This window comes from Talpa occidentalis, unplaced genomic scaffold (genome assembly GCF_014898055.3).
Source record: "Talpa occidentalis isolate TD23 unplaced genomic scaffold, MPIMG_talOcc4v2.1 talOcc4.6, whole genome shotgun sequence".
NCBI classification, from domain to species: domain Eukaryota; kingdom Metazoa; phylum Chordata; class Mammalia; order Eulipotyphla; family Talpidae; genus Talpa; species Talpa occidentalis.
Window position 1 is genome coordinate 54,908,150 of NW_023604972.1, and position 18,165 is coordinate 54,926,314.

Genomic DNA, 18,165 nt, shown 5'->3' on the forward strand with positions numbered 1-18,165 from the left:
GTTAAGAAAGGAGTTATATGGAAAGCTGGGGGAGACAAATATTTACACAAATATATTTGACACATTTCTTTTTCATGACCTCTCATTCCACCTTCACAGGTGGAATTTTGAAGTTAAATTTTCAGTTAAACTTTCACTTCGGAATATCGTACATTTAAATGAATAACTATAAGAAAGTGAAAATCAAAATCAACAAAAACTATGAACCAGAGACACTTTTTGGGGGGTGGGGGGCGGGAGGGGAGGGATTGGGGTCAGAATGGGGGGATTGCAATTGTATGGGGAATATAAAAATAAAATTTATTAATTAAAAAAAAAATAAAAAAAATAAAACTCCCAGAGTGCATTTGCTAATACAACCTCCAGGTGGCGCCCTTTCCTTTTTCTCACCAAGTTGCTTTTCTTTTTTAATTTTATATATTTTTTACATCATTTTCATTTTCGCACAATGTATGCATTTTCATCTTGGTTATAGTCGCCATATAATTCCCACCTCCCTTGTTTTGATCCTACCCCCCACCCAGTATGTTAGTTCATTCCACAAATATTTTCTGAGCATCTATTATGTGCCAAGAATTTTGTGTTGTGATATAACTTTGAATCAGAAAAAGATCCTGTGTTTTCCTCAAAAAGTTTTACACATTCAGCTCTTAAACTTAGGTTTCTGGCCCATTTTGTCTTAATTTTTTAATATGACATACGGTAAGAATTTAACTTAATTCTTTTGCATGTAGATATCCTGTTTCCTCGGCACTGTTTGCTTAAAAGACTGACTTTTCCCCACTGAATGGTCTTGGCACCCTTTTTGAAAATCATTTGATCCATAAGGATCAAATGTATAAGGGTTTATTACTGGGTTCCGTTCTCTTCCATTGGTCTGTAAAGCTGTCTGTTTTCCAGTAACACAGTTTTGATTAATGTAGCCTTGTTGAGGGAGAGTTTTAAATTAAAGGTCATAGCAAGTTCACGTGAATCAACAAGTTTTTATGAAGATTCAGATAGTAAATATCTGGTGATTCTTGGACAGTGCAATCTCTGTCGCAATCACTCTACCCTATTATTATGGCACTAAATAGTCAAAGACAATACATAATCAAATGGTGTAGCTGTGTAGGAATAACAGTTTATCTATAAAAATAAGTGACCGGACAGATTTGCTCCAAAAGCATTAGTTTGAAACCCCTGGACTAGAGGTCACAGTTGAGCATTTGAAAACTTGATAAAAAGAGTGAGTTGTGGTTAAAGAGATAAGCTGAGGCCACAATACAAGGAGCTTTGTTGGCCATGAGAGTATTTAATTTATTCTCCTTTACCATTTCACTCACTTACCATCTGCCAAGGAGTGGAATTTCAATGTAGAGAAGCATAAACTAAGGAGTTTCAATACAGGATCACATTTTCTTTTCTTTTTCTTTAAGGAAGAGAAAATTTTGTTTGTTTCCGCTGTTGATAAATACCTGGATGCTCAGAGGCTCTTCCCTACCCCTCTGGGGAACAGATGGTAAATTGTGAAGGAAGAAGGCACTAGAGTGAGGACCTGAAGTTCAACAGACAGTCCTGCTGTCCTGAGCAAGGGCCGTGCCTGTGAAACAGAGCTTGAGGCATCCTCTCTCCTCTGCAGGTCACCCTGTGAGTCTACATGGGCACTCCTAGGTGACACAATTTCACCCCTCCTCTTCCTCCGGAGTGGCCACAGGCAGGTGAACCAACATCTCGCTTTCTTCAGTGTTTCAGCTTCTTGTCCTGCTTTTTCCATCTCTAAAATTCTGTTCTTGGGGAGACAGAAATCAATACCCACAACTTCTCTCTCCCAAGACTCCTCCTAATTCAGGGTGCTCAACACAAACTCTTGACAACTAGGAACTCTAGCAACCCAGGGGCTCGTGGTTGGCTGGGTGAAGGCAGGCCCATGGGTGCTTCTCTGTGAGAGGCACATCTGGAGAGATCATGTTAAAATGAGCTCAGCAGTTTCTGAGCTCACATCCTGCAATTCACCAGCTCCGCACTTTGTTTTAAGCTCTTGCAGACTTCTGTAATTCTGAATGCCTGGAGGTCTCCCGGGGCGTATGCTGCATATCTATGTGGGGAAGCCAGGGCTCAAACCCTCACTCTAGGTTCCTCTATGGCCAGGAGCTGAGCGTGTCATGGGCAACCTTCCCCACACAGCTCTTGCCCAGCCCTTGAAGACTGCAGGACACAGAGGGACAAAATGTTAATTACAGTCTTGCTGAGGCCAGGGCTGTCCTAGACTTAATGTGGGCCTGCTAGACTTAAGTGGCCTGTTCAGCCATCATTCTTGTTACCTGCAGTTCTGCATTCCTATACAAAGGTCAGAACTGCCTGGACAATCAGTCATAGCAAAATCTCACAAGGTGCCTTTCAAATCAATCAAAAGCAGAAAGCTTGATTGTTCTGGGAAGGGTGTGCATCATGAGGTATGACCAGGAATGCCCGGGGGCCCGAGGACCCATGTATGACAAGGGACCCCAGAAGGTGATCAGTGGCAAGCCTTATTGATAAGATTAGAAACATGGCCGGGGGTCTGAGATATGGTTTTGATTACAACACTTGGTTGTCAAGCAGATAAGAATTATCTGGTCAACAGACTCAGGTCCCCCTGAAGCCCTAGATGATAAAAACACATTCTTTAGTTGCACCCATCTTTTTCTCCTTGTCCTCCTACCCCACATGACTGATGCTGTATGATTATTCTATCAATAAAGAGGGCAGGGTATTGCTTGTTTGGCAGCATCCTGCATTGTGCAGCCTGCTCTACGACTCCTGTTCATCAGTGTGGTGTTGCTGCAACATTGGGAGGCCTTCAAGATGCTGGAAGTCAGGCAGAACGTAGAGTTCAAGTTCAGAGTCCAGTAATTATTCACTACATCTGGATCAGTCAGGTCCATGAATCCTCCAGACACTTCTGCAAGAGTACCCGCGTTCTTGATGGGCAGCAATCATCGCAGCCCCTCCCACCCAGGGGACTCATGCAGGACACTGAGCAGCTGCTGCAGTCCCACCTCAGTGACCAGGTCGGCAGGCATCCATACCATGCGCAGGTCCAGCACCCAGCAGCCAGTTGGCCTCCAACTGTTGCAGGGACTCCTTGCTGTGAGCTGTTATGATCAACATGGAGCCAGGGGCCCACCAGAGCCAGCACCCCATCAAAGCGATGGGAGACTTGGGTTTGTACACACCATGTGGCCCAGGCCATCCTCCATGCCTGGGACCTCTGCCCACTTCTACTCAGGATCATATTTTCTTTCTGAGTCATGGTATAAGCCCTACTTTATCACCTGTTCTGTGCTTTGGTTCTAGCCTTTACTATTTAGCTCTAGAAAGACTGCAATGTCTATTCCCATAGGTCTCTGCCTCTAGCTTCACCTTCTTCCCAACTGGTCTCCTTACTGCAAGAGACATTTCTAAAATGCAATTCTGATTACCCTCCTCAGCTTAAACTGTGTGGATGGCTTACATTATTGTCAGTAAAGTCCAAGTTTGTGGGATGAAACGACGGGTCCTACAAAATTAAGCCCTTGACAACTTGTTTTGTTTCAGGCCTTTATTCTCCAGGAATAATTTCTTTTTTTTAAATAAGCATGCAGGTTTTTTTTTTTTTTTTTTTTTAAGATTTATCTATCTGTACAAGAACTGGGGCACAGTTTTTGTATTTATTTATTCCTGGAGAATAAAGACCTGAATGAAGGCAAAACTTAAGCCAAACAAGTGATTAATTTTGACCAAAAAGTAAAAACAATTCAGCATCATCTGTTTTCTCTCTGCTTGGAAGAGCTGGCTGACAGTCCATGATATCTACTCACGCACACACACAAGAAAATGTCTGACACATGAATAAACCCTGATAACATCCATATCAAAGAAAGACATCAGATATCTATGTGAATTCTCTTTGCTATTTCTATCATAAGGTATAATTATGAATTGAGCAAATTTGATAATAAAAACAGCAAATAAATACAGAGATAGCTGTGCTTGGCACTAAGTTATTTAATTCTCACAATTACCTTGTAAGATAGTTTTGTTGTCCCTAATTTACAGATTAAGAAGTGGAGGCATAGATGTGTTACCTTCCCCAAGATCACATGGTCCATATGTGATAGCATCATTATTCAAACCCAGGAATTCTAGATCCATAATCTGTTATTAAGAAGACTAAGCACTTTCACTAATCATAAACATGCTATTTTAAAAGTATTGGCGGAAGCTGTGCCCAAAAGTGTGGTCTCTGGAAGGAAGCCTTGAGATCTCTTAAGAGCTTAACTGAAATAGAAAATTCTCAGGCTCGGTCCCAAACTACTGAATCTGAATATTTGGAGTTGGGGCTCAGGAATCTGAATTATAGCAAGATCTCCAGGTGATTTTTAAGCATGATAAAGTTTAAGAAACACTCCTTTAAAACATTTATTCCTGGCCTCCCCGATGCCACAATGGGTTGAGCACCACACTGTGGAGCTGTCCACAGCCTCTGCGGCACGGGTTCAATTCCTGGCAGGCCAAGGAGAGACCCACATGGCGCCGCAGACTTCTCCTGTCTCACCCGCTACTCCCTTCAGCAGTGTCTTTGGTCCATCTGCCTGTTTTGCTCCCCGCTCTGTCTCTGGTGAATTTTCTCACCCTCCCACAGTTCTGACTGTGCCCCAGTTCTTGTATAGATAGATAAATCTTTAAAAAAAAAAAAAAAAAGCCTACATGCTTATTTAAAAAAAAAATGTATTCCTGGAAAATAAAGGCCTGAATGAAGGCAAAACTAAAGCCAAACAAGTGGTTAATGTTGACCAAAAAGTAAAAACAATTCTTTTTAATCAAAAAAGTTTTGAAATTATGACATAAAAAGAAATCAAACCCTCCTACAGAACAATAAACATTGTCAGAGGGCTTGAGAGGAAGAGGAGTAGAGAAGTACAGGATGAACCTGAACTTAAAGTAAACAGGTCAGAGTGTAACCCAGCACACCCACTACCCAGCTGTGTGCCTTGTAGCAAGTTGCTCAACCAGGGTCTCAGTTTCCTCTTTAAAGTTTAAAATAATAACTCCCTTGACCCCATGATGGTTGTGAAATACTAATAACATATGTGATAAAGTATAGCACATAATATATGTGATAAAGTATAGTATGGAAGGGTAGTGTGATTTTCACTTTTTGCTGTAACACTTTAGAAAAGAACTTACACATTTTCACATATCCTCAGAAAATGGATAGCATTCGAGTCTCACAGTGACTTAAGAGTGCTCTCCATAGGGCCTCCCCGGTGGCACAGTGGTTGAGCACTGGGTTGCGAAGCTGCCTGCAGCCTCTGCAGTGCTGGTTCGATCCCCAGCTGCTCCCGGCCACCGGAGGAGGGTCCCACATGGCGCGCAGACCTCTCCTGCCGCCCGCTGCTCCCCTCAGCAGTGTACTTCGGTCCTTCTGCCTGCTCTGCTCCCTGCTCTGGCTCTGGTGAATTCTCTCACCCTCCCGCGCTTCTGACTGTACCCAGTGCATGTATAAACAAAACAGACAAACAAATAAACAAATAAATAAAAACATGCCTCTATAAAAAAAAATAAATCTTTAAAAAAAAAAAAAAAGAGTGCTCTCCATAGCATAGGTTGCAGGAGATAAATGGCTAGAATAAAGGGCTGTTCTGCTCTTGAAAAGAGAGGGAAATAGGCTTACCTGAGAGAATGGAGCCACATGTTGGCAGATGGTGGTAGGAACATTGTTATGTTTCTGAACTCATCTGTAGCTTTACAATTTCACCCCCCAAAAAATGTCATCAAAGTCTGGATAACTGGGCCTCCCTGGTGGCACAGGGGTTAAAGACAGCGCTATCAAGCTATAGCCAACCACTGCAGCATGAGTTCGATCCCCAGCTCCCCTCAGCAGTGTATTTCAGTCAATCTGCCTGTTCTGTTCCCCACTCTGTCTCTGGTGAATCCTCTCACCCGCCCCCACCTCTGGTCTGCACCCCAATTCTTATATGCATAAATAAATAAATCTTTTTTAAAAAATCTGGATAACTTAGGCTGATGGTCAGCACCATACTCTTACTGCCTACCAGAGGCTTGCTGAGTGAGTTGGTAATAGTAGCTTCTGTATTACATGCATTGGTAATAGTAGCTTCTGGTTTTACTGTGGCTCATGACATATAGGTTGTTAAATTTTTAAATAACATCTCCAATGATGCCTCATAATAGAAAGGAATGGTATTTGAACCTTGTTTCAAATAAAAGCAATTCCTCTCTGTCTGGAAGGGACACTGGGTCTCAAGAGGCTGTTGATGCCTCTGACCTTTGAATCCACCACACAGCCCTCAACTTAATAACAAATGATTTCAGCCTGTTCATTAAAATAACATGATTTATAATTTCCTTATTCTATCTCAAGCACATTTCTCCAGTCAAGGAATATACGAACTACTCCTCTAGAAGAACACCTGTGCATATCCAGGAAAGAACTCTATTTCTAGGCTGAAATTTCTTTTATTTGCTTTGCAAAGCTTTGACTTCCTGACCACTACTCTCTTTCACTTTTTTCCCTCCCTCTGCATTTCTGTCACCTCAGTGAGGGACAAAATAGGTATACTTTCTGCTTATCTATTAATTTTCTTCTTGGCGTATGTCTTTTGAATTAAAAGCAACTTTCAAATAAATATGTGTATGTTAGGACAGGGAATACTCAGATCTGTCACAAAAACATAAACTATATTAATTCTATTTCTTACTAGAAATGACTTTAAACAATATAATAGATTCATATTTATAATTTCCATTCACAAATCACAAGACACCAGTTATTTTTCTAGCATGCATATTGTTTAATTGAAGCTGAAACATTCAAAAGTGACCACTAACCACATTGTGTGAGGCGTGATACAGACACTTAATTTCCAAATTACAAAAAGACTTCTGGTTCTGCTCAGTGTGGCCCATGCAGTCCCAATCTCTTCTCTCACAGGGGGTGACTTAGCTTACCTCCTCAAGGAACCGTTAAACAGAAGCCTCAAAACTTAGAGATAGTCCTTCAAAGTAGGTACAATCATGGCAAGGGTGGTGTCTCATTTTCTGCTCAGGAACCCACACAAATTATGTGCTGGCTCAAATACCTTCTTTCTACTTTTATCCCCCAATCCCTTCCAAAAAAGTAAGAAAATTAGATGAGTTAAGTCGTTGTTACTATAGTGTGGTTCATGGACCAGCAGCACTGAGGTCTCCTGGGAGTGTGTCAGGAATGTAAAATCTCAGGTCAGTCCATCCATCCCCACTGACTTCTGCTGCCTTTTTAACAAGATTTCAAGGTGATCCATACATGAAAGTATAAGAGCTCTTGCAACATGAAGGGACAGAGGTTTGGATTATTTTCCCCCACCAAATCTAAATTAAACAGAAAAAAAAAAACTAGACTAAAATTAGTTCAAAGGAAAATGCAAATGTTCATCAACAGAGACTTTCCTGGAGGTTTTGAGCTGAGGTTTGTGGCTTGCTGTGGGGACGTTACGTGAAAAGACAAACGAGGAAAGAAGGTGGTGGCCAGGGTAGTGGAGTAGACTTGGGACAGGTGATTGGTCTATAAATGAGCACAGTGACTATTATGAAAGGAACTTTATGGAGAGGGAGTGGACAGTGTCACTCTAGGAACAGTGGGTGCAGTGCTAGGAGTTTGGCAGCCAGGCAAGGAAAGCTCTCTACCCACATGTCAGAAAAGCACACACAAAGGGAAATGTGGCTGCAGCAAGATATGGGGCTGCACAGTCATCAGGCTCAGTCACTGAGAGTCAGACAGTGAGCAGTCCAGGACCCTTGCTGGCAGCAGCATCACTGGGCAATCTGGGAAACAGATTGCTCCTGGCACCTCCTGCTTGGAAGCACAGAACAGCCTATGTCTGGTTACTCCTGCTCTGCTACCATGCCTGCCACCCCTGGCATGGAAACTCAACCTTGGTAGAATATGCCTCACACCACAGAGGGAAGTAGCAAAGCGGCAGGGCAGAAATTTATGAACCCTGAAGCATTGAATTGAACTTGGTTTAGAAAGCGAGAGGACAGAACTGCCTTCACATATTACCAAAACTGAGACAGAGTATTTGAGCCCCAGCTTTCTCTTTCCCCCACACTTCTTGCCACCAAAGTAAACAAATCAGAAAAACAAACAAATACAGCTAAACCCACAGCACCCAAACGGCAAACAATTCGTTCCTTGCTTCCCAAGGAACAAACAAGCTGGGCAGCAAGGAATATCTGAATACAAGACGGGAAAGCAGAAGGAAAACAGAGTCCAGAGACATAGATAAAGGAGATAGAAATAAAAAACTTAAAGATTTTAGAATCGTAATTTAAAAAATGCTAAGTGAGATAGTGAAAGGACAGTTAAAGTTTCAGGATCTTAAAAAGAGGATCCAGGAACCAAAAAAAGAAAGTTCTTCACCAAGGCAAATGAGGAAAGGTAGTGATGATATTAAAAGAACACAAAAGAGATGCTTAGCAAAATGAAGATAAATATGGAAAGCATTTTATAGAGAATTAAGATGGTAGAAGAAAGAATTTCAGAAGTAGAAAGCACAAATGTACAAATCACCCAAATGGAATAAGAGAAAGAAAAGATTTAGGAAAAGTGGGGGGAAAAAAAACTATAAGAAATATCAGATTCAATTAGAATTAGAAGAGGGAACTTAGGATAATGGGAATTCCAGAAGATGAAGAGAAAGAGAGGGAACAGAGACCCTGTCCAAAGAAATAATGGCTAAAAAACTTATCAAATCTGAGGAAAGAAATTAACATGGATGTCTAGAAACAGAAAGAACACCCAAATTTCTAAATGCAGAATGACCTTCACTAAGACACTTCATTGTTAAATGATCAAAAAGTCAAAGATGAAGAAAAATAACAAAGGCTGATAGAGAAAAAAAACAAAACATAAAAAGGTATCCCAATCAGACTCTCATCAGATTCTCAGAAGTTACTACTCCAGGCTAAAAAAAGGTGGAATTAAGTACACACAATCCTAAAGGACAAAACCTGCCAGCCAAGATTACTCCTGTAAAATTATTCAAAGATGATGGTGAAAATATAGGTTTTCCCAAGCAAAAGCTTATGAAATATATCACCTCCAGACCTGACCTACAAGAAATGTTGAAAGGAGTTCTTCCATAAGAAAAGAAAAAACAAAACACAAAATCTTGAGCAAAGTTACAATAAGAACACAGAATCAGAAGTGTATAAAAGAATAATAAGAGACAACAACAAAACACTAACGGGGAAGAAGGAAAGGTTAGATCCTGTATAGTTACATGAAGATGAGTAAGACCAGCTCACAAAGGACTCTATAGACACAGAAGGTCAATAAAACTCTCGTGGTAACTACACAGCAAATGTTTAGAATAAAGACACATAGAAGCACAAATGAAGAAACTGAGAAAACCACCAGGAAAAGACATGCAAGTGAAAAAAGCAGAGAGAAACAAATGGAAAAAGATACAACAGAAAGACAAAACAATAAAAACCAAAAGACAGAATGACAGGATCACTCCAAATGTGAATGGTCTGGATCACCAATCAGAAGACACATATAGACAAATTATGTCAAAAAGTAACAGTCATCTATGCTTTGCCTACAAGAAATGCATTTAAAAACTAAAGAAAAACACAAACTTAAAGTGAAAGACTGGAACAAAATACTTCAATAACACAGAGAAAAGCAAGAACTACTGCTCTCACATGGGATAAATTACACTTTCTGCCAAAAAGGTAATGAGGGTCAAAGATGGTATTACATAATGATCAAGTGAGTAATTCATCAAGAAGATTAAGTATAATTAATAATTATCCCTCCAGGGCCCCCCCCCACCCCACCCGGCGCACAGCGGTCGATGGCCGCACTGTGAAGCTGTCCTCATACTCTGCAATGCTGATTCAATTCCCCGCCAGCCTGGGAGAACACCACATGGCGCAGCAGACCTCTCCTGCCTCGCCCGCTGCTCCCCTCAGCAGTGTCTTTGCTCCATCTGCCTGTTCTGCACCCTGTTATGGCTCTGGTGAATTATCTCACCCTCCCGCGCTTCTGACCTGTACCTCAGTTCTTGTATAAAATAAATAAATAAATCTTTAAAAAAAAAAATTATCCCTCCAACACAGGGGCACCTCGTGACATAAAACTATTAACAGGGCCTCCCTGGTGGCACAAGTGGTTAAGTCTCAGGACTATGAAGCTATTGGCAGCTGCTGCAGCATGAGTTTGACCCCTGCCAGGGAGCTACCCACATGGCGCAGCTCACCTCTCCTGCATGACCTGCTGCTCCCCTCAGCAGTGTATTTCGGTCAATCCATCTGTTCTGCTTCCCACTCTGTCTCTGGTGAATCCTCTCACTACCACCACCCCTGCCCCCACTCCAACTTCTGGCCTACACCCCAGCTCTTGTATGCATAAATAAGTAAAATAAATCTTTTTTTAAAAACCAACAACGATTAACACACCTAACGCAACACACTGACAAAAACACATTCATAGTGGGAGACTTCAACACACCACTTACACAAAGGGACAGATAATCCAGACAAGAAGTTAAGAGAGAAAGGCCTTAAATGAAGTATTGGAGTAGATGGGCTTATAGATATTGACGGAGCCTTCCATCTTAAAAGAACTAAATATATATTCTTCTCAAATGCACATGGAACTTCTTCAAGAGCAGGCTATATATTAGGACACAAATAATATCTCAAAAATTACATGAAAACAAAAATTTTATCAAGCATCTTCTCTGACTACAATGGTATAAAGCTAGAAATTAAGCACAGAATGAATCCTAGAATAAACCAAATCATGAGGAGACTAAAAAATATGCTTTTGAATAATTTCTGGGTTAATGAAAAAAATCAAAGAAGAAATTATAAACTATGTGAAGATTAACAAGAATGAAGAGACAAGTTACCAGATCCTATGGGATGCTCAAAAACTGTATTAGAAGGCAAATATACAACAATATGGTTCACATTAGAAATAAGAAAAATCTCAGATAAATAATTTAGCTTTACAACTAATGGAACTAGAAAAAAAGAAAATGTAAAACCATTATGAATACGATGAACAAATAATAAAATTTAGAACAAATGAAATAAATTAAAAAGAAAACAAAAAGATAAAACCAGGGCCTCCCTGGTTGCTCAAGGGGTAGAGACACAACCTATGAAGCTAACCCTAGCCACTGCAGTACGAGTTCAATCCCCGGCCAGGGAGAAACCCACATGGCACAGCAGACCTCTCCTGACTCACCCGCTGCTTCCCTCAGCAGTGTATTTCAGTCAGTCCTCCTCTTCTGCTCCCCACTCTGTTTCTGGTGAATCCTCTCACCCCCCGCACTTCTGGCCTGTACCCCAGTTCCTGTATGCATAAATAAATAAATATTTTTTTTAAAAAAGATAAAACCAAGAGCTTGTTCTTTGAAAGAGCAAACAAAATTGGCAAACCCTTAGCTAGACTTTAAGAAAAAAATGGAAAATAAAGAGAACCAGATAATGAAAGAGGTAAAATTACAGCAGATGTTGCAGAGATACAAAAGATCATAAGAACCTACTATGATCACCTCTATGCAAACAAACTTGACAATCTGAAAGAAATGGACAATTTTTTTTTTAAGATTTATTTATTTGTTTGTTTGTTTGTTAGGGATTTATTTATTTATTTATACAAGCACTGAGTACAGTCAGAAGCGCGGGAGGGTGAGAGAATTCACCAGAGCCAGAGCAGGGAGCAGAGCAGGCAGAAGGACCGAAGTACACTGCTGAGGGGAGCAGCGGGCAGCAGGAGAGGTCCGCGCGCCATGTGGGACCCTCCTCGGGTGGTGACCGGGGAGCAGCCGGGGATCGAACCGGTGCTGCAGAGGCTGCGGGCAGCTTCGCAATCCAGCGCTCAACCGCTGCGCCACCGGGGAGGCCCAAAATGGACAAATTTTTAGCTCATACAACCTTCAGTGACTGAACCAGGATGAAACAGACAGCTTAAACAAACCAATCACAAGTTCAGAAATTTAAAAGGTTATTAAAAGTCTATCTAAAAACAAAAACCCAGGACCAGATGGATTCTCTAGTGAATTCTACCAAATCTTCAAAGAAGACCTAATACCTATCCTACTCAAACGCTTCCAAAAAATCGAAGTGACTGGAAAACTCCCTAATATATTTTATGACGCCAACACTAACCTGATCTCAAAACCAAGCACGGAGAGTACAAAAAAAAAAAACCATAGATCAACATTTCTAATGAACATCGAAGCAAAAATACTCAGCACTATCTTAGCAGAATGAATCCAGCAATTTAAGATAGTCATCCATCATGGACAAGGAGGTTTCATTCCAGCGATGCAAAGTTAGTTCAACCTATGCAAATCAACGTTATTTACCAGACCAACAAAAAGGAAGATAAAAATCATATGAAATTTCAAATAGACACTGAAAATACATTCAACACTGATTTATGATAAAAACTCTGAATAAAATGAGAATAAAAAGAACTTACCTGAACTTAATAAAGGCCATATATGATGAACCCAGAGGCCACATTATACTTGGTGGTGAAAAAGTAAAAGCATTTCCTCGAATATCATGAACAAGATAGGGATGTTCAGATTTACCACTACTGTTCAACATAGTATTAGAAATCCTAGCTGGAACAATTAAGCAGGAAAAAGATATAAATAATTCAATTGGAAAAGAAGAAATGAAATCATTATTTGCAGATGACATGAAAATATAAAAGACCTGAATTTGCAGTCACACAGCATTAGTGCCTAGACCTGGAATCTGACCAGTCTCTTAGCTGCAGACCTGTTGCTTTCAGAACATGGACCCCAGCAACGTGAGCAAACTTCGGGCGTTTGTATAAATGTGTGAGCGGTACCCAAGCCTCCTTCACACCAAGGAAATGTACTTCCTGAGGGAGTAGATGGAGAACATGGCAGGTAAATACCAACTGCAGCTCATAAAGCTAAATCAAAAGAAAATGTCAGGGAAGAAAAACAGATAGTAACAAGTTGGGGAAAACATAAGACAGAGGAATAATCAAATGAGGAAGTGATCTAGAAACTGATAATGAAGGTGTGATTGAACCAGATACTTTTGCCCCTCAAGAAATGGGAGAAAAAGGGCCTTCCTGGCGGCGCAGGGGTAAAGTCTCAGCTCTTTCAAGCTATAGCGAACCACTGGGGCATGAGTTCGATCTCCAACCAGGGAGCTACCCACATGGCACAGCAGACCTCTCCTGTCTCACCCATTTCTCCACTCAGCAGTGATTCCAGTAGATCCTCCTGCTCTGCTCCACACTGTCTCTGGTGAATCCTCTCACACCCCTGCACCTCTGGCTTACACCCCAGTTCTTGTATGCATAAATAAATAAAATATAAATCCTTAAAAAAAAGAACAAGACTAAGAAGAAATGGGAGAAGAAAATATAGATAACGAACATGATGGATCAGGCAAATGAGAAAAAATGAGTACCATTGATGCCCTTAATGACGATGAACTACAGAGAGCATTGACTTGTTCATAAACGTTATCAAGCTGGATCCTTGCTTGGCCACTCTGTATGCTAAGTGAGCCAGCATCTTCATCAAATCACAGAAACCAAATGCTGTATAAGAGATTGCATCAGAACTACTGAAATAAATCTTGATTCAGCTCACCCTTACAAGTGGCAAGGGGAAGTACACAGACTTCTGGGCCATTGGGAACATGGAGTCCATGAATCTTGACTTGCATGTAAACTGGATTATGATGATGATACTGGTGTAATGCTGAAAGAAGTTCAACCCATTGCCCAGAAAAACTGCAGAACATTGAGTATGAGCATAAGCATGAAGAGGGAGATATCATAGAAAAAAGAATATAAAGGGTTTAGAAGGCTCAGGAAGAATATGAGAGTCCAGAGGGAGGAAAAAGCCAGAAGATGGGAACTCAGAATGGCTTCTTTCCATGTGGCTTTCCTGGGGGATGCCTGGTAATTTTCTTTTTTCTTTTTCTAAAGATTTATTTTTATGTATTTATGCATACAAAAACTGGGGTGTAGGCTAGAGGTACGGGGGGTGGGAGGATTTTCCAGAGACAGAGGTAGGAGCAGAACAAGGGGATCTACTAAAATACACTGCTGGGGGAGCAGCGGGTGAGACAGGAGAGGTCTGCTGCTCCATGTGGGTCACCTCCCTGGTGGGGCATAGAACTCATGTTGCAGTGGCTGGTGATAGATTGATAATGCTGACTTAACCCCTTGCGCTGCCTGGGAGGCCCACGCCTGGTAATTTTCCTGAAGAAATGCCTGGAATGGCAGGAATGCCCCGGACACAACGAAATTTTTAGTGATCCAGAGGTTATTGCCGTCCTGCAGGTCCAGAAGCTAGGGTGGCCTTCCAGGATGTGGCCTTGAATCCAGAAAATATGTCAAAATATCAGAGTAACACAAAGGTTATGAATTTCATCTGTTAGCTATCACCCAAATATGGAGGTCAAGCCTAATGCCTTCTGACAAAACTGTTGCTGAAGGGAAAAGCAACTAGATCACCTCATGGATGTTGCAAAAATACAAACCATTATACCTCTGACCTCATAAAGAAAGCTAGGATGCTTGGACGGTAATTCCTACCCCTCATCCCCAAATGCAGCTGAAACATTTTACAGTGGTTTGCCATTAGGGTATTCATTCAGATAATGTTTTCCTACTAGGAATTACAAACTTTAAATACTTTTTAAACTTCAAACATATTTAAAACCAATTAAAAGGATGTGTTCATGCCTACATTTTTTTTTAACTAATCATTTTGGGATTCTTTCTTTGAATTACTTGGTCAAGGAACGTAATTCAGTAGAGAAGATTCATTGTTCTATTTGAGTGAAATAAAGATTGATTTTTCTTTCTTTTTTTACTTTTCATTCATTTTTTAAAATAAAGAATAGATGAAAAAAGAAAGTATAGAAGACCACTAAAACACTGCTAGAAATAATAAGTGAATACAATAAAGGGGCAGGATAAATATCAATACACAAGAATCAGATGCATTTCTATATTCAAACAATGAATTAGAAGGAAAAAAAATTAAATGCCATCAAATAAACAAACAGGCAACCCACAGACTGGGAGGAGATATTTGCCCATCACACATCTGACAAGGGATTGATTTCCATAATATGTAAAGTGCTCATAAAATTCAGCAATAAAAAAAAAACAATAAAAAAATGGGCAAAAGATTCAGATCTAAATAAACATATTTACAAAGAAGACATTCAGCTGGTCCACAGGCACACGAAAAATGCTCAACATCAACTATATAAGGGAAGTGAAAATGACAACCACAATGAGTTATCACCTCACTCCTGTGAGAATGGCTTATATCTAAAAGAATGGAGGGGCCTCCCCGGTGGCCTAGGGGTTAAATCTCAATGCTATCACCTCCATGGCCTGAATTCGATCCCCAGAGAGAGAACCCACACATGGTACAGCAGACCTCTCCTGTCTCTTAAAGAAATTATGGACTATACACTCAATGGACTACTACTCAGCTATTAAAAAAGATGAAATAGTGCCTTTTGGGACAAAAGACGGATCTAAAGCTGATTATAGTAAGTGAAATAAGTCAGAAAGAGAAAGACAGATACTGAATGGTTTTACTTATTTATGGAATACAAATTTGCAGAGAATATATTCTGGCAAAGCACAACAAAAATAATTCTTAGGGGGGCTCCCTGGTGGTGCAAGGGGTTAAGCACAGCACTGTGAAGCTATCCGCAGCCTCTGCAGCACAAGTTCCATGCTTGGCTAACGGGCCAGGGAGCTGCCCACATGGCGCAGCAGACCTCTCCTGTCTCACCTGCCACTGCTTCCCTCAGCAGTGGATTTCAGTCAGTCTGCCTGTTCTGCTCCCCACTCTGTCTCTGGTGAATCCTCTCACCCCCTACACCTCTGGCCTGTACCCCGGTTCTTGTATGCATAAATAAATAAATCTTTAAAAATAATAATAATTCTTAGACTGTGAAAAATATCCTGGTTACCAGAGGAAAGAGTGGGAGGGAGGAGAGGATAAGGGAAGCAAAGGAATAGGACATTGGCGTGGGAGTTTTGGTAGAGGGTGAGTGAAGAATGTGCACATACGGAGGTGTGAAAGTGTACCCCCAAAGTTATACAGATCTGTAAACGACTGACAATTCAAAATAATAAAATATGAGAAGTAGTAATTTAAGTGACACATTTGTTAAAGCATACACCAAAACGAATCAAGACTCTCCACTTAGTGTGAACATTTGAAAAAACAAAAACAACTCACCTCAAATATGATGTATGTTGTTAGAAGGTAAGTATCCCAAAGCTTATTTCAGAGGCAATGGTAATACGGACAAGTGTGCACTGCAGGTTTTCCTATGGTCTCCCACCATGTTTCATGTCCTTAAAATCCAGGAGCTTCCCTTCCTGCCAACTTTCAGGGGCTAGAATAAGAATTGAAAATGAAACTTAGCAGCCTCAGGCTAGGTCCTGCAACTACCAAAAAGCATGAGCCTTACAAATAAACCACCCTTGAGAAAATGTCCAGTAAAATAAACTGTTCTCACTTCTCCTTGACTTCCTTTTTTATCACCATTAGCTAGTTATTACCCACATTTGTTTCTTGACCACTGGGATTCAAACTGATGATCTTATGCCTTCAGTTAGCCTGTAATCTTTTTCTGGAGTTCTGGCAACAAGATAGGGAAAGTAGGAAATTTCGAGCTTCAGAGATATTTTTCTATCTTCTGTTTGTGCAACAAAATTCTGATAACTGCATTTCTGAAGCTAAAAACTTGAAAAAGGAACAAAACCAATTCTAGCAAATATATTTTGCTCTGCGTAAACTTCCTCTCTTTTGCTAGCTCTGGGTCCCTTCTAGCAAAAAAAAAAAAAAAAAAAAAAAAAAAAAAAAAAAAGTACGAGCAGGAAGATAACCCAGATTTGGAAAGGAAGTGAAAGAAACAAAAATAAGAACAGTGCTAGTGTTACAGGGCAGGGAGAGGCACACCCAGAACCCCCAAATCTGCCTGCTCTAAATAGGTTCTGTTGTCTGCCACATCAAAACAATACATATAGACCTTTAATGGAAAGGAACTCTAATACAATTAGTGTGCAATACAGAAAAGACAAAGAACGTAATTTCTAAATCAAGCACCCAAGGTTACCCATCCCTCGTGGGTAAATAAATGTCCAGCCAAACAGGATTGGCCCAAAGCAAGGCCTGAAAGCCTGCCACAAGTCTAAAGCACCTTCCAGTAAGAGAACATAGAAAAGGGTCAGAAAAATAGTCAAAGAAATCTGGGAGGATCAGAGCAAAATCAAAATCAAGATAAAAGCTGCCCTTGGTAACCTCCCCACGGGTCTCTCACCCACATCTGTTTCAACCAGTCCGGGATCAAGAAGCAAGTGCAGCTTCCTCACATGTCTCTCTGCTCCATGTGCCTCCTCCAGGTCTCCTTCTTGCTCTTCTTCCTGCTTCCTTCCTTCTTCAGTCTCCTCTCCAGCTTCTTTTTCCTCCCTGCTCAGCTCCACCCTCCTTTAGGTAAGGCAGGGAACCTGGAACCTCCCCTTTTCCTGGAGACCACCCTGTCACACCAGGTTTCACAGACAACACCAGCAATCAAAGGGTAGGAGACTAAGAAGCAACAACTGGATGTTTACAAGAGAAACCAGAAAAGATGGAAAAGCAGAGAGGAGACAGTTTCAACAAGAGGGAAGTAGCCAGAAGCATTGAATGATAAGAGAGGTCAAGAAAGATTAAAACTAAAAGAATCATGTTTAAGGGGCCTCCCTAGTGGCGCAAGAGGTTAAGCACACTGTGAAGCTATCCACAGCCTCTGCAGCATGGTTCTAAACCTGGCCCACCAGGGAGCTACCCACATGGTGCAACAGACCTCTCCTCTCTTGCCTTCTGCTCCCCTTAGCTGTGTATTTCAGTCAGTCTGCCTGTTCTGTTCCCCATTCTGTCTCTGGTGACTCCTCACACCTCTGACCTGTACCCCAGTTCTTATATGCATAAATAAATAAATCTTAAAAAAAGAAAGAACCATTATATTTATACAATAGGAGATTCATGTGTACCTTTGATGTTTCTTTAGTATGGTGGAATGAAATGGCACAATGTAGTGAACTAAGGAGTGAAAGAGAGG

The 18,165-nt window shown here is 40.9% G+C and overlaps 1 protein-coding gene and 1 pseudogene across 1 annotated transcript in view; one reads left to right on the forward strand and one right to left on the reverse strand.

The window, feature by feature from the left end:
• ABCG2 (ATP binding cassette subfamily G member 2 (Junior blood group)) overlaps positions 1-16,449 on the reverse strand; it is a 160,440-nt gene extending 143,991 nt beyond the window's left edge. The window contains exon 1 of the mRNA XM_054688217.1: positions 16,299-16,449. The gene's annotated coding sequence lies outside the window, so the exon portion shown is untranslated. The remainder of the gene's footprint in view (positions 1-16,298) is intronic.
• Positions 12,833-14,466, forward strand: LOC119260356 (hsc70-interacting protein-like; annotated as a pseudogene).
• Positions 16,450-18,165: the final 1,716 nt, after the last annotated feature.